The 14,917-nt window shown below is 34.9% G+C and overlaps 1 protein-coding gene across 1 annotated transcript in view; it reads left to right on the top strand.

The window, feature by feature from the left end:
- Positions 1-9,567: 9,567 nt before the first annotated feature.
- The window catches only part of LOC138929012 (sex determination protein fruitless-like), a 33,988-nt gene continuing 28,638 nt past the window's right edge, over positions 9,568-14,917 (top strand). The window contains exon 1 of the mRNA XM_070287475.1: positions 9,568-9,820. The gene's annotated coding sequence lies outside the window, so the exon portion shown is untranslated. The remainder of the gene's footprint in view (positions 9,821-14,917) is intronic.

Here is a 14,917-nt window from a genome sequence, read left to right as displayed (position 1 = left end):
GCGACTTTAAATATCGATTTATTCATGTATAAATATCGATTTATGGAAACGTTAAAATATCGATTTATTCGTGTGTAAATATCGATTAAGGACCAATATATCAATATTTAATATATTCTATTAGCTCTCAAGACTTAATTTCTTACCGAAAAGAAAGAAATTTCGAATAATTACTCGTAAAGTTAGAAGACACCACAAGAACCCGTTTGGCTGTCCGTTTTATTTTTCCAAGACACCTCCATTTACCTGTTCATTGTGGCATTGCCTCAGTATTTTCTTTGACTTGAGTGCCTGAACAAGGAAAACAGAAGCTGAATCGCAAGGCTGGGGAAAAACTCCTGGCCAAATTCTCTTTGGTCGGCTCAGAGTGGCAATGGAAAAACTTTTCAGTCACCTCAATGCACACACATTTTTATAAACATCTAATTGTCAAGAGGGATAACGAGTGTGACAGTCGGAAGAGTGGCTCACAAAAAAAAAAAGGAACGGATTCCGTTGGCCCGAGGGCCACTGAAATCCTGATGATTGCTGAAACTCACATCGCCTTGTGGCCAGGACTCGTTTTCCTGCGGAAATTATTTCACACTTGAAACCATTTTCATGAAATTAGTTTTTCTTTGGCATTGTCAAGGTGGAAATCGCAATTGGCCCAAGGGAAGAATGCTGGAGAAAAACGAGAAACTCGGGCACGTCGCAGCCAAATGAAGTTGAATAAATTGACTCACTGGAGGCTTAATTCAAATACAATTCGCCAGCCGATTAATATTTTATAATTTCGAGCACGATTTTCCATTTCAGCTGCGGTCTAGGATCAGTGAAAGTTCACTGTTTCTCTTAGTTGTGTTGTGTGCTGTGGGAAATATATTTAAAAATAATTATTACTGGTTTTTAAAATTAATTTGAAAAGGAAATGAAATGAAATTTGATTGGTAAATATTTTTGCGTTATTTTTAGAGGGATATTTTATATAAAAATAACCTTAAAAAATCTTAAAAATTACTTTAAAATACTTTAAGATAAAATTGAACCTCGAGATGGATCTTAAATCAATAATTTATTATAAATTATATAATGACATTTATATAAATGTAATTTATAAAATTTTCTTAGTGCATTTTTCTATACCTTAACAGGTGGTAGAATTTTTATTTTTGCAGCCCAAGCCTTAGGCTAGTAGACATGCATTTGAATTTTAATTTCCACCAAACATCTTGCCCTTCTTTCTTTGCAAGCAGTGAAAGGATTTTCCGGAGTAAATATTATTTTAGAAGACTGCATGTAGCCTTTGTACTTGGCCCTCAAATTGCGTTTTGAATAATTCAATTTTTAAGGACAATTGTCGCATCATTAACTGAAGTAGCTGCGGCCATTAAAACTCCACCAGCCACGTGGAGTTAAGAGTCATGTCCAGGTCCTTTCCTTTGTCTGCTCTTGGATTAATTTTCCATTTCGGCGGAAACTAATCCTGTAGAATTTGCTGTTGCCCGCCGTCTGCTGTTGAAGTAACGTGGAAGTTTTTGCTTCTAGCCAAGGCGAATTTGTTGGCAATTGTTAAAATGCAATTGAATTTATAAGCGGGGCTTAATTAAAATTAAGCAGCCGTTGCCAAAGATGAAAGTTTTTGCAAGTGTTGCACTTCCTGTTCCTGGTTCTTTGTCGGAATTTAGTTTTCTGAGTGGCTTGTAAGTTGCTGCTGTGCGGAAGTGGATTGTCCTGTCTTAAGTCCAGATTAAGGAGCAAAACAGGATGTATCAAAGGAAATATTTCAGCTTTAAAGAGCAGCACCTCTTCCTTAAAGAATTTCTCTTGCTTTTTCATAGAAGTTAAACTTTCACTAATCATTATAATAGAACCATTTTGTATCTTAATTAATTGCTTAAACTATTAAGGAAAAACTTGGAATACGCCAGCATTCCGGCCTTTTATTCTTTCAGCTCTTTAAGAAAACTTTCCGCTTTAGTTTTTGCATATGTAGACCCACGTTCTCATTAGGAAATTTTCCAATTCCCAGAATGCATAAACTAATTTAGCTGAAATGTTTTTGCTTACAAATGGGCTGCACATCCCAGCAGTGGATTTCATCATTCCGTCAGAGCAGCGACAACTCCTCGAACTTGGCATGGAAAACAAACGAATTTCCGGGAATAGCAACTAGAAATCAGCGAGTGTAGAGGAGATCCGGACGGAAACGGAGACGGAGACGGGATCCTGCAAATTCCTTGCACTCGCATTACAGGCGACGACGACGACAACGTCGACGATGGCCAAATGAGTCCTCGTCCCTGAATAAGGATGTCGGGGCTGATGTGAACCTGGATGCCGAATGACGAGGCGAATGCGGATGCGGATGTGAACGGACGTTGATGTGGTATGAGTGAGTTGCTTCATGATGGAACGCCAAATGGCTTGTGTCTCTTTATGGGAATTGTTGTTTGTTGTGCTCGGTTTTAGTCTTAGTTTTGGTTTTGTTTTTCGACGGCTGTCTGTTTAGTTCAGGAGATAAGCAGTTTGACTTGGATTATGGATATCCCAGAAAAAGTTTTTTTTAGTAAGTAGAAAATTAAATTGTTCCTTTTTAAGCTTACAGGAAAGACAAAGAATGGCCGTTGAATAATTATATTTTCTTTTGTATTTATGTTTTAATACAATTTGGAAAATATTTTTGTAAGACAAAAGCCAGGAAACACAACATTTCGGTTCCATATTTCAGCTTGAAACTAACACAGGCGACCTTTAAAATTATAAATAATTAATTTTTTAAATTATTTTTCTAAAGCAAAAAGTTATTCGTTGCTTATATACTTAAATTTTAAATGCATTTAATAAATGTAAAGAAAAAATAATTAAAGTGAAAGGTATATATATGTATTATGTAGTTTGTTCAATTTGGTTAAAATCGTAGTTTCTTTAACTTTAATAAAGTAATTTTCATTAGCCTTATGAATCTTATTTATTAACTAAGGTAATTTAAAATTAAAGATGATTGCTAACCAACTATCAACAAAGTTTAAGCTGTGACTATTCTTGTCAATATATAAATCTAGGTTAAGTTTATAGTTTTTCAGACTTTCTGTTCGAAAGTAAAGAAGAGAGAAACTTAATGAATTTGTGCTTCAATTTGCTTAATCTTATTTTAAAATTTAGATTTGTCCTACGATTTTGGCCTTAATGTTTTAAATATGCAAACGAGCTCGGCTACCCAAATCTTTAAAATCTTTCCACTTTTGGCTTTGAAAAATGTCTTTTTTTGATTCTTAATGGTTGATTTGTACTACCTTTATTTTCATAAAGTAATAAACATAAATATTTAATTCAAAGTACATATGTTTTTCCAGGTTGTATACTATTTTATGCTATATTCTTATAGGTACACAATTATATTTTCATTTAAGGAATGCCAAGATCTAGGATCTTTTCTGAATTACATCCTTTGTTGATGTAAATTAAAAAATGTATAAGTATAAAATCAAATAGATTTATTTTCTCATTATATATAGATAAAGAATAAAACATTTTCGTCTTTCTTTTAATACTTTATTATTAATTAACTCTAAATAATCTTTGTTAACCAAAAAATTTCATTTTAACATGTCACCACTTCCCTAAGATCTTAATTTTAGCCTAATTTTAATTGTATATTTTTTTTTGTACACTTTAATTTTAGTTATACTTATTATTTTATTTAAATTAATTCATATTTAATGGATTTAATTTGTATAAATGAAGCAGAAAAGTAGAGAGTTTGAGTTAAAAAATTCTAATATTCTAAACTGAAAATGATTTTTGTTGTAATATAAAAGTTTTCAAAGTTCTAAAATCACCGGAAAAGAATAAATATTTTAAATACAGAATTCGTAAAATTTTAATAAACGTAAAACCATATATTCCAATATTTGGTGTGTGCTAAATGTAATATAAATTGCAATTTCAGATAATTTTAGATTTACTGCCAGCTACAGTTGCACAGAACTGCATTCTTTGCAATTTAAAATGCTATTAAAACCGCATTTAATTAAGATTAAAACTTACGCACGGCAAAAAGAGCGATGAATGGCTTTGGGGTTAAAATGAAAACCAGATAAAACAGAAATGGAATATACAGAAAGAAAACCAAAACAAAAATGAAAAAAATATATATAAAACCAAAGAGCAATAAGCATGAGATTTAAATGCAGTTTGTTGCAAAAATATTTTTTTGTAAACTTTACGCATTCGTCTCGACAACTCCGAATGCCGAATGCCACGCCCCCGTGCTGCCTCCTTCTCTCCCCCCCCCCCATTTGGGTATTTCGGTTACGAAAGCCCGATGACGAGGCCAAAACGAGCAACATTGTATGGCCCAGCGAGGGATGCGCGGAACGGGGTCCTTGAACGGCCGACGAATGAGAGTGCCGAACCCTCCGCCACCCCTTCGAGAGGCCCCGCCGCATCGCCCACCCGGCGGCGCCCCCCGACAACCGCCCGAAGCCACCCACCAATGTGTAGGCGACAAGGATGGACGTCGTTGGTTGGTCGTTCGGTCGGAGCCTATGTAAACGAGGCACGCACGCATGTGTATGTAGGTGACATGTACTGCGTCCTGCAACAAGAGTCCTGGCAATGGCCAAAAAGGCAGCGGAGTAAATGCAAAATCTGTAGGGAGCCCACACCACCACCCACCACAATGTCTCCTCCCGAGCCCCTACAAGCTGAGGCAGAAGCAGGAACAACATCAGCGCAGCAAACATCATCGTCCTGGAGGGGAAAGCGATTACGCTGCAACATGTTGCAAGGGGAGGAGTCTGTGACGACTGCAGTTTTGGCTTTAATTGTTCGTGGCAACACAAATATCTGATGAGAGATTATGCCTAAATAAATAACAATTATCTTATAGTTATAATTTGGCAATTGAATTAATTATAATAATTTTATTTTTCAGAAATTTCAATTTGTTATCTTGATTAAAAATATATTAATTTGGCGTTTGGTATTTAAGAACGATTGTAGTTTTCTTTCAAAGAAATCTTTGATTATTATACACATAATTGTAAGTAAATGTTATTAAAAAGGTATTAATATTTATTAAATTTTAATTTTACAATATATAATACGTATTTTGGAAATATATTTACGCTTTTTAAAGGAATAGAATCAAAATGCTGCTGAGTTTTAGTTTTAGTTTTCAGAGGTTACATGATTTTAGTTTATTAATTTATTCCGAAATCTTATAATCTTGTCTGTATAAATACAACATAATTAATTAATTTTTGAAAAATAAACCTCATAAATGAAAAGTTAAAACAAAACCAAGAGGGATCATGGTTGTCATTAGTTTTTTAACAAATTTGTTTTCTTTATATTTAGTTAAAACGATAATATAAATTAATTCACAAAAGTTTGAATGTAAGAATGCACCCTTAAAATTGTTTATAAAATAAGATAATGACTTTAAGCTAGTATTTAATTTCTTCCTATTCCAGTTTAAAAGCTTATATTCTTATTTATTTATTTACATCAATGTTTTCCTTTACGAATAAAATTAAGTCTTGATTTACATACTTAGACGTCGGGTAAGCTAAAACACTGTATAATAAGGAAGTGATGTTTTCTAAGCATTTACAATTTTTATATATAAACATGAAAATTGATACCGATAATACCAAGTCTGGACACCTTGTGTAGAAACGTAACTAAACAAAATTGTGTATAAATAATCTTCTACGCAGTTTTAAGCATAGTTACTTTTACTATTCGACATGTGAAAAGTTTCAAAGGTCCGTAAACTGTATTATTTAATATTTATCAATATTTTAGAATAAGAAATAATAAAGCTTTTTAGATTATATCATAAACAAAAGCTTACACAGCAATAGTCCTGTGATCCTGGTTTGTAAAAATGTGACTTAAGCAGGCTATGTTATCTAGTAACTACTCTGATAATTTGTATTTAATTTACAAAGTTTTTCTTGTATTTAACTTTTATAATAAGTTCCTACTTTGCATAAAAAACATTTACTTTTAAAAGAAGAAAAAACAGGAGATTATCTCACAGCAATTATAAATTAAAAAATAATATTTTGATTACTCCTCTTAGCTGGCTAATTCTAATCAATTTTCGGTGATTCCCCTCACTCTGGAATGGCACCCAAATGTATGCTACACTTGATGACATTTGGGCCAGAACCAAAAGGCTGGCAATTAAAACGAACAATCGAATTTGGCCATTTTCATTCGCCAAAAGCAAGAAACAACCGACCAGCAAAATACCCGATGTGCCATATAAGGGCCCAGAACTATATCCATCCAGCAATTCGCGTAGGTGGAGCACCGACTTATGTAATACTTGCCTTTTTTGTTGTTTGCACTATTTGTGTTTGTTTATTTTCTGTTATTGTTGTTGTTGTTGTTGTTGTTGGTTGGGGTGGAAGCTGGGGAAATGCTAGACGAAGACGGGTAGTTGCAACACGTTCGAATGCAGGTCGGTTGAAAAAAGTTAACTGCTGTAAACAGCGCAGGCCTTACAGAGAGAGAAAATTGGGGGGAAATTCTAACCGAGTGAGAGCAGGACTCGCTTCGTGAAAATGCCGGCCACGTGGCTTGCAACGAAGCTATTAATCAAAACAGAATCAAAAAGGTCGCTTCTCAGTGTGTGCGAGAGAGAAACACGTGCCGGCCATCTTAGCAGAGGTCCTTTAACAGAGCTCTGCCCAGCCACGCCGGTTGGCAACTGCCGAGCCAACTTGGCTGGGAACTTTCCATCGGTCTAATAATAGATTTTATCAGCGCCCAGTAACCGATATGCTGGGGATTTACTTTGTGTAATTAATGGCTTGCCGTTGAGCGATTGTAAGGTGATTTAATCAAGCAATTAGTTTGGCAAATGCATTTGCAATTGCTCATTTCGATTTGCATTTTGTGGTGATCCATTAGGACGGGCAGAACGGGCAGAACGGGCAGTCCCAACCCCCAGCTCCTTTGCCTTGTGTAGAATCAAGGCGATTGCCAAAGTGTCAGAAATGTATTCTGGCTTTAGAGAGCTCAGTTTGTTTGTCCAACACTTGGCACGCACACGCAGCTCCTCAAGTACAGGGAGGTCTCTAGATTAAACCTGTATTATATTAATAAAAAAATATTAATAAAATAAAAATTAAAAAAATTACATAAATCAAAAATTTATTATAATAATATATGATTTTCTGGAAACGGAAACAAGTCTTAAACGAGAAGATAAGCCCAATTAGTGTTATTAGCATTAGTGTCAAAACCATTAAGGGGGTCTTCTCATTCAAAAGCCGTTTTTTGGACCCTTTTTAAAAAAATTCTTATTTGAAAACGCAAAGAATAATTGAAAACTTTTTTTATTTATTGTATTCAAAAATGTTCAAAGTAACTAAAAAAGTTGTTCTTGCCTCGATACGAGGGTTGTTCAAAGAGTAATGAGACTTCAAACTTGGTGGTCGAAAAAAAAGGTGTCCTCCTGGCGGCCACGATTCAGGGTCTCCAGAGCGTCCGAAATGAAAAATAAAAACGGGGTTATAATCAGAATAGATGTCATTTTCGGCTGACGGAACAGATTTTTTTTTTAAATTTTTAAAACAAAATGGCGGCCATTCAAAAAAAAAATTTCGATTTCGGGCGTTTTTTTTGTAGTTTAGTGTAAAAAAAAAATAGAAAAAAAATTTTAAAAAAAATCTGTTCCGTCAGCCGAAAATGGTGACAATTCTGCGTCGATTCCACTTTGTTTCATGAAAATCGGTTTAGTTGAACTGGAGATATCATGGCCGCCAGTTCGAAAAACGTGGTTTCGAGATAAACGCGTTTGAAGTTTGAAAAAAGCTCATTTTGCATAGATCTTGCTTCACAAAAAAGGCTGTATCTTCTAAAGTATTTCGAATTTCTAAAAATCCTTTTGGGGACATATACAGACCATCCCAAGCTATGAATAAATGCAAAAAAAAAAAAATCGAAAAAAAAAAGTTGCCCAATGAGAAGACCCCCTTAAAAAGTGAAATCCTGAGCTCTATATGATATTTAAAAGTGTTGTTTTATTAATTTTATGACACTTGGCATTATGATGTTTATAAATACATAATTTTTTTATTAAATATATCAAAAATATGTAAAATATACCATTATGACACTTGACGTTATGATGTATGTATATTAATATGACACTATTATGACACTAGGCGTTATGATGTATACAAATATATCTTTTATTTAATATATAAAATATTTATAAAAATATATAAAATATACCGTTTCAATTTATATTAATATAAATTTAATACTTTTTCTTTGAATAATATAATTAAAGGATACTTTTCACTTTTAAATGCGTCATAAAGCCCAAGAGCGTTATGAGACTTGGTTTTTGAATATATATTTATATTATATTGATATTTTATTAAATATATTTTTTATCATCTTTATTAATTAGTTACTATTACTATTTAATTTTAACTACATTTTTAAATCTTTTAAAAATAATTGTATGTTTTAGTAAGACCATATATGTTTGACTTGCTTTCAATCCGATGGATTCTGATATGTAAAATGCAGTTTAGTAAATTATTAGTATTTCACGTACAGTAAATTATTATATTCCTAATTCTTAAATTATTTTTCAACTATTTCGGTTTCAAGTTGACTTGCTAAAATACATATATCAAAACAGTACTTCTCTACCCATGCTTCTGTTTTAGGCTATCCCCACTGTATATGGCAGTGTCCTTGTACTTTTACATAATAAATCAAACCCCTCCGAAAAGGAAATGAAAGCAAAGGCAGGCGAGCCAAATGAAAAGTGAGAAAATAAATTGCAATCGCAGGATAACAGAGTCCTGTTAGCATTTCACTGATAAGAGCCGGCAAAACGAGAACAGCTGTTCGGGCCAAGCGACAGAGACAGGACGAGAGAGAGAGCGAGAGAGAGAGCGAGTGCATTTGGCTTCAGAGAGACTGACGAAGGAGCAGGACTCTCTGCTGTAAACGGCCACTGTAAAGTTGACTGGGAACTAAGCCAATTGCACAATGTGGGCCGAAGGTGAGGTCGTCGTGTTGCTGCTGTTGCTGCTGCTGCTGCTGCTGGGGCTGGTGTGTGTTGCAACTACAACTGCAACTACACAACCCTTCGTCTACGAAGGACTTCGTGTCGGGGATATACATATACAAATATATAGACAGGACAGGCCGTCCATGTATAGCGTTTATGTGTTGCTGCTGTTGGTTTTGCTCCTGCCGCTGCTGCTGCTGCTGCGTTTTGCTGCGGCGGCGACAGCAGAGTCGTTGCAACAATCGCAGCTTGCACATCCAGCAGCAGTCAGTTGGACGCGGCGGCTCCTTCAGCAAGGACGCACAGCTCACACAGGCCCTTCAAAGGACACCGTCTAGCCAAAGCAGTCAAGCAGCCAAGCGGCCAACAACCAACACTCGTCCACCGACAGCCAGCCAAGTCCTGTAAAGTCCTGTTTACATCGATGCAGCCACGGCTCCTCTGTAAAGGCAGAGTGCTAGAAACGCTAATTAGCCAGACATGTTAGCCAAGTTTTAGCCAGTGTTTTCGCGTTTCTCTGTGTGCGCCACCCGCTTTTTTGTTTGTCCTTTTTTTTTCGTTGGTGTTCTAACGTGTGCCGTTTTTTGATAAGAAAGGAAACCCAGATACAGATACTTTCCAAGAGATACGCCAGCTAGCTACACAGACAGCTAATTCATATTAACTTGTTGTGCATTGTGCGGGCATCTCGTGTGTGTGCGACGCCAGCCAGCCAGCCACTGAGCCTCTGAGTGCATTTTCATTAAAGTCAACAAGTTGCAGCCGCATAAGGTCAAATAAGAGCAGGTGAGTTTGTGTTACCTGGGTTTTGTTGGTTAGTTACTTGAAGTGCTTGTAAAATGCTTTTCTGCGGGAAGAGAGAGCGAGTGAGTCTTCGTGTGGTTGGAATTTTATTAAGTGGTTTTTGGCTCGAATAACTTGAGAGCACAGCATAGAAAAATATTAAATAAATATATGGGTATGAAAAGCAGAAGAATATGGCTTTAAAAACTATATATTAAGAGTCGTTATTTTACTTTAAAATTTTGATTGGGCAGGAAAAATAAGATATACAAATATCTTATAAAGTGGTTTCATATTTAACAGTTTTATTACAAAAATAGCGAACAAGAAAAACTAAGAAAATATATATAAATATACATAAATGAATTACAAATTAGAAAAAAAAAATATTTTAAGGTAATCAATTTGTAATTTATATTTTATACATTTATCAAGAGTTTTTAAATAAATATGATGCAAACATTACAAGAAAAGAATATCTTAATAAACGTCTTTCTTGTAAGCCAAAAAAAAAGTTTATTGCGCCCTAAAAATATGTTTAAAATATCTTTAAAGTATGTTACATGTTTTAAAATATAAACAAAAAATTTTCAAAACAAAAGATAATATTTAAATAAATATTTGACGTTTTCAAATAAATGCCTATATTTAATTATATTTAATATGGTTTTTAATTATTATTGAAACTATTAAATATATTTATTGTCTATGTAGTTTTTTAAAAAACAATTTACTAGTCATAAAATATACATTTTTAAAGTAGAAATCAAGGTAAAGGAATATAGTGCTTTAGTTCGTTATTTAACAAACAACATTCTTGATGTTCGTTCTGTTTTAATTTCTGTAAAAAAAAATATTCCAAGACACCAATGCTATAAACAACCTTTGCCAATTAAGATAACAATAATTTATATATTTAGTGGTTATTACATCCCCAAGCAAACATAAATAATACAAATAACTTGGCAAACTCTGAGCTCAAAAGTGTGCTGTGACTATTTTCACAGATTAAAAGACAACTCCGACGGGAAGGATATCTATTTTCTTAATGATCTTTTGTAACAACCACATTTGAAAGTGTCTGTGTGTGTGTTTGTGTGTGTGCAGGTGCAAGTGCAGGCAGGTGAATTACAAAAGGTTTAAGTAAGTAAGCAAACGTTAGAAATCGAGTAATCGCTCTCAGGGGCATAGTTTAATATTGGATTTGTAATGGAAATCAATATCGCCCAAGGCAAATTTATGCAAAAGGCCAACAAAGAGAGAAAACTATTGAGTTTGAATTGACCGAGCCAATAAAACTGCAGTGCGAAGTTTGAGTTGTGCTGAATCGTCAGCCTTGGCATTGCCAATTTCATTAGGGCCATAACCAGAGACAGAGACAGAAACAGGGACAGGGACAGAGAGTGGGAGAAGTCCGCTTGTAATTGCAATTAGTTTTATCGTAACTTGCAGTTAAATAATCAAAACATTTTCCCAAGCTTCCTTTCGTCGCCCTGCCACCGAAAACTCTTTGTAATGCAAAACTTTTTAATCCGACGCCTTGGTTTGTTTACACGAACTGCCAACGCCCCGCCGCCCACTACGCCCTTGATTCGCTCAAACACACACACACACACAAGCACAACACTAGCAGTAACAACAAACATGTTGACAATAAAAACAGGATTGACAGGAAGAACTCAGGATGTCGATATTTGTGATACTCTCATGCGGATTTTCTTTTAAACAAAGGTAGAAAATGATGAAAATTTGAGAATTCTTTCAGACAGTGCTTACTGTAAAACTTGGGAAATCAAAATATCTATCTCTTTATAAAAAATCAATGCATATATTTAAATCATTGTTTCTTGAAAAAGTAGCCTTGAAAAATATTCATTTAAAAGATACAACAAAATTGGTATCAAACTATTTTCTTGTCAACTGGTTCAAAAACAACAAAAAGAACTATTGCCGAATTTCGAAGTTTGCTTTTGCCTTCGAATCAATCGACGCTTAGGATTTCCAACGGGCTCTAGCTAGTAAAGTACCAAGAAAATTAGCAATAGTTAGAAAGTTGTCTGATGATTTGAGTAGCGCCAATGAAACGATCGTAACCACAGCTGCTACTAGTCTATTGACAAGTTCTTTTTGTTGTATTTGGCCAACGTTGCGCCTTTGATTTTTCGAAATCGAAGCCGACTGAAGAGATCAAGTCAGCGATGGGCACGAGATCTAACGGTTTGAGCAGCAGCTCGCTGAAAAAAAAAAATCAACAACAACCCCCAGCGTTGCGAAGTGTCGCACCCACGCGACACACAGAATGTGCGAGCCGAGAAAATACACTGACAAAAACTTTTTGAGTAGATCAATATCTGCAGTCATTTTTGCGTGCATTTATATCCGCCTAAGAAAAACGACTGCAAAAGAAATCCAAACTTTTTTCTTTAGTGCAGAAGTCAACGCTAGCCGCACAGTTCCCTTTAAAATTGTTCTTGTTTTTGGGACGATGTGCGAGTTCGGGTCGCTTGTGTTTTGTTGTTGCAAACTCGGGATCGCGGCGATGGGCTCGCTACCTGCGCCAAAGGTCAGTGTGGTTGTTTTTGTAAATCTTCACGGTTCGCTGATCGCGAGCACTGCACTTGTGCGTCTGCAATTGTGCGACATGCTGGCGCCTCCGAAAAAAGATAACGGTTTGAGCAGCGTGAGCAAATTGAGCCACGGCGTGCCCATCGCTGGATCAAGTCATTACAAATTCTAAAAATGTTTTAAATGCTTCAGCTTATAGCTTCTTTTTTTCTTGAACACATTCTTATTTTTCCATATGCAGATTTTCCTCGTTTAAAAAATGTAACTTAAACCATTTATTTAACAGCGTCCTCATTTTCAGAGGCTGACGTTTAAAGAATTTTTGAAAGTTAAACATAGGATGCGTGTATACTTCTAAATAATTGTTATTTAGAAAATTGTTTAGTGTTTATAATACTTTTAAGATCCGTTATAAAAATGTATAAGAATTTTTCAAATAAAATAACAGATGCTTCAGGCTTTAAAGAATAATATGAAATTCCAAAAAAGGTATTTTTTTATAACTTTTTTTCCAACGTTTTATTCTATAAAGTATTTAATTTTATAGGAAAATGCATTCTATTTTTATTCAAAGTAAACAGAAAAATACAAGAATTAATAAAGAAATATCTGAAATCATTCTGATATTTGTAATATATTTATTAGCATAAACTTTTGACTAGTATATAGAAATAGTGGACTCTAATTGGAAGCTCTAGAACGGAGCTTCACCACTTATACCTAACTACCCACATAACAAATATAAAGTAGGAATTGTAGCTGTAGGATATTATTTAAATATATAACAAATAAAATTACTTCTCATAAGTCTTGGGCATATAAATCTTTTGTAAAAATGGACAGTGCAATGTTTTCTAGCATAACAATTCTAAAAATACATAAAATAATAAATTTGTACAAATTGTATGTAATAACATATTTCAGAAACCTTTTTTTTAAGGAAGTCAGTTGTTCTTCTTCAACTCCTTAAGAAAATCAGAGTTCCATTACAATAATTATTTGCATTTTCGCATGAGTTTTGCAGTTCGAGCTAATTCTAGTTATGGTCAAAGTTTTAATTCCCTGGTGCCAGATAGAGTATGAAAAATAAGAAAAATTTGCATATTTACACAAGACAATTTACACACTCTCCCAGCCCGACGCTGACTGAGTGACTGACTGAAGGGCCTGCGTTATCCTGGGGCAGGGATGAGGCCTGGGGAGTTATCCTGGAAGGGATTGTGAGAGTGAGTGGGTGAGTTGGGGTTATTTTGTAAATTGTGTGTAAGCCGAACTGCTGCGACTGCAGCCCACGAACCGTTGCAAAAGTCCAACAAGTTGGGGAGGAAAAACTTGGGGGCAAAACGGGTGAAAATCTGTGAGGAAAAAGGGCTCCGGGGTGTGTGTGTGCCTGTGTAAAGGCTGACAAGGACAAGTAAAGTGTCGAGATGGAGCTGCAGTTGCAGCGGCGGCCTGAATTGGGGATATACTATATGTGCGGAAGGGCTGGGATATATTCAAGTGAATGTTGCCACAACATACGGAAGTAATTCGATTTCGTTGCCATTCTGATGATGACGATGATGGCCGCCTGCCTGGCCCCAGTGACATTCTTGTACGAGTCCCAGACCTCCACAGGATGACAGCATTTCGAGCACATTAAAAACAACTTAATATCTGTGTTGTGTACTTTATTGGGTCTCCTTCCGGCGGCTGGTTGCCCCATTATGATGCATGCCCGGCAAAGTAATTTAATTATTTATTTACAACATGGAAATTAACAAACATAACTCGCTCGGTCTACTGGCGACACATTGTACAAATTATGCAATATCAACGTTATATAAGTTTGAGAGTGAGAGGGCAAAATCAACACAGTATCTGGTCTGTGTGGTTGGCGTTTTACAAATTTCATTTCCATGCACTCGACAATTACAGGATTTTATGTTTTTACACTTTATTGTCATTAACAGATTTTATTCGAAGCGTGTGCTGTTGGCTTTCACGCGATTACGTATGTCTGTGGGAGTGTTTACATATGCGGTTTTGGGCTAAATCGGAAATGGCTATAATATAGTATTATGGGCTATTTGTTCAGTGTGCATTAGATAAAAGCATTGCCAAAATCATCTAAATCAACCGGTTAAATTTATTACAAATTAACAAAGCTCGAAATGGGGGTTTGTAAATGAGGCAACAATTTCATACTTTTCCAGTTTACACAAGCCATAATTTGGGTGTTTTGATATAAAGATAGAGCCATATTTAATATAATTACCGAGTACTAAGAGGCATATGAGTATAGATATTATGTGGGGCTTTTTTTTATAAAATTTAAGTGTAATTTTAGATAAATTTACAAGCTGCTCTGTTATTTAAATTTATTAAAAGAAAGTTCTGAGTATATTGAAGAAGGTTTTTGAGTTTTAAAACATTTTCCAATAACATTAAAGAATTACTATACTAATCTACACAAAATTGGGATGCTAAATATTTAAAAATTTCACACTAATAGTAAAACAATTTCCAGAATAGTAATCTTAACTTTATAACTTC

This window comes from Drosophila kikkawai, chromosome 3R (assembly GCF_030179895.1).
Source record: "Drosophila kikkawai strain 14028-0561.14 chromosome 3R, DkikHiC1v2, whole genome shotgun sequence".
NCBI lineage: Eukaryota > Metazoa > Arthropoda > Insecta > Diptera > Drosophilidae > Drosophila > Drosophila kikkawai.
The sequence above is the reverse complement of the archived record's forward strand: the minus strand, read 5'-3'. Positions and strand labels throughout refer to the sequence as shown.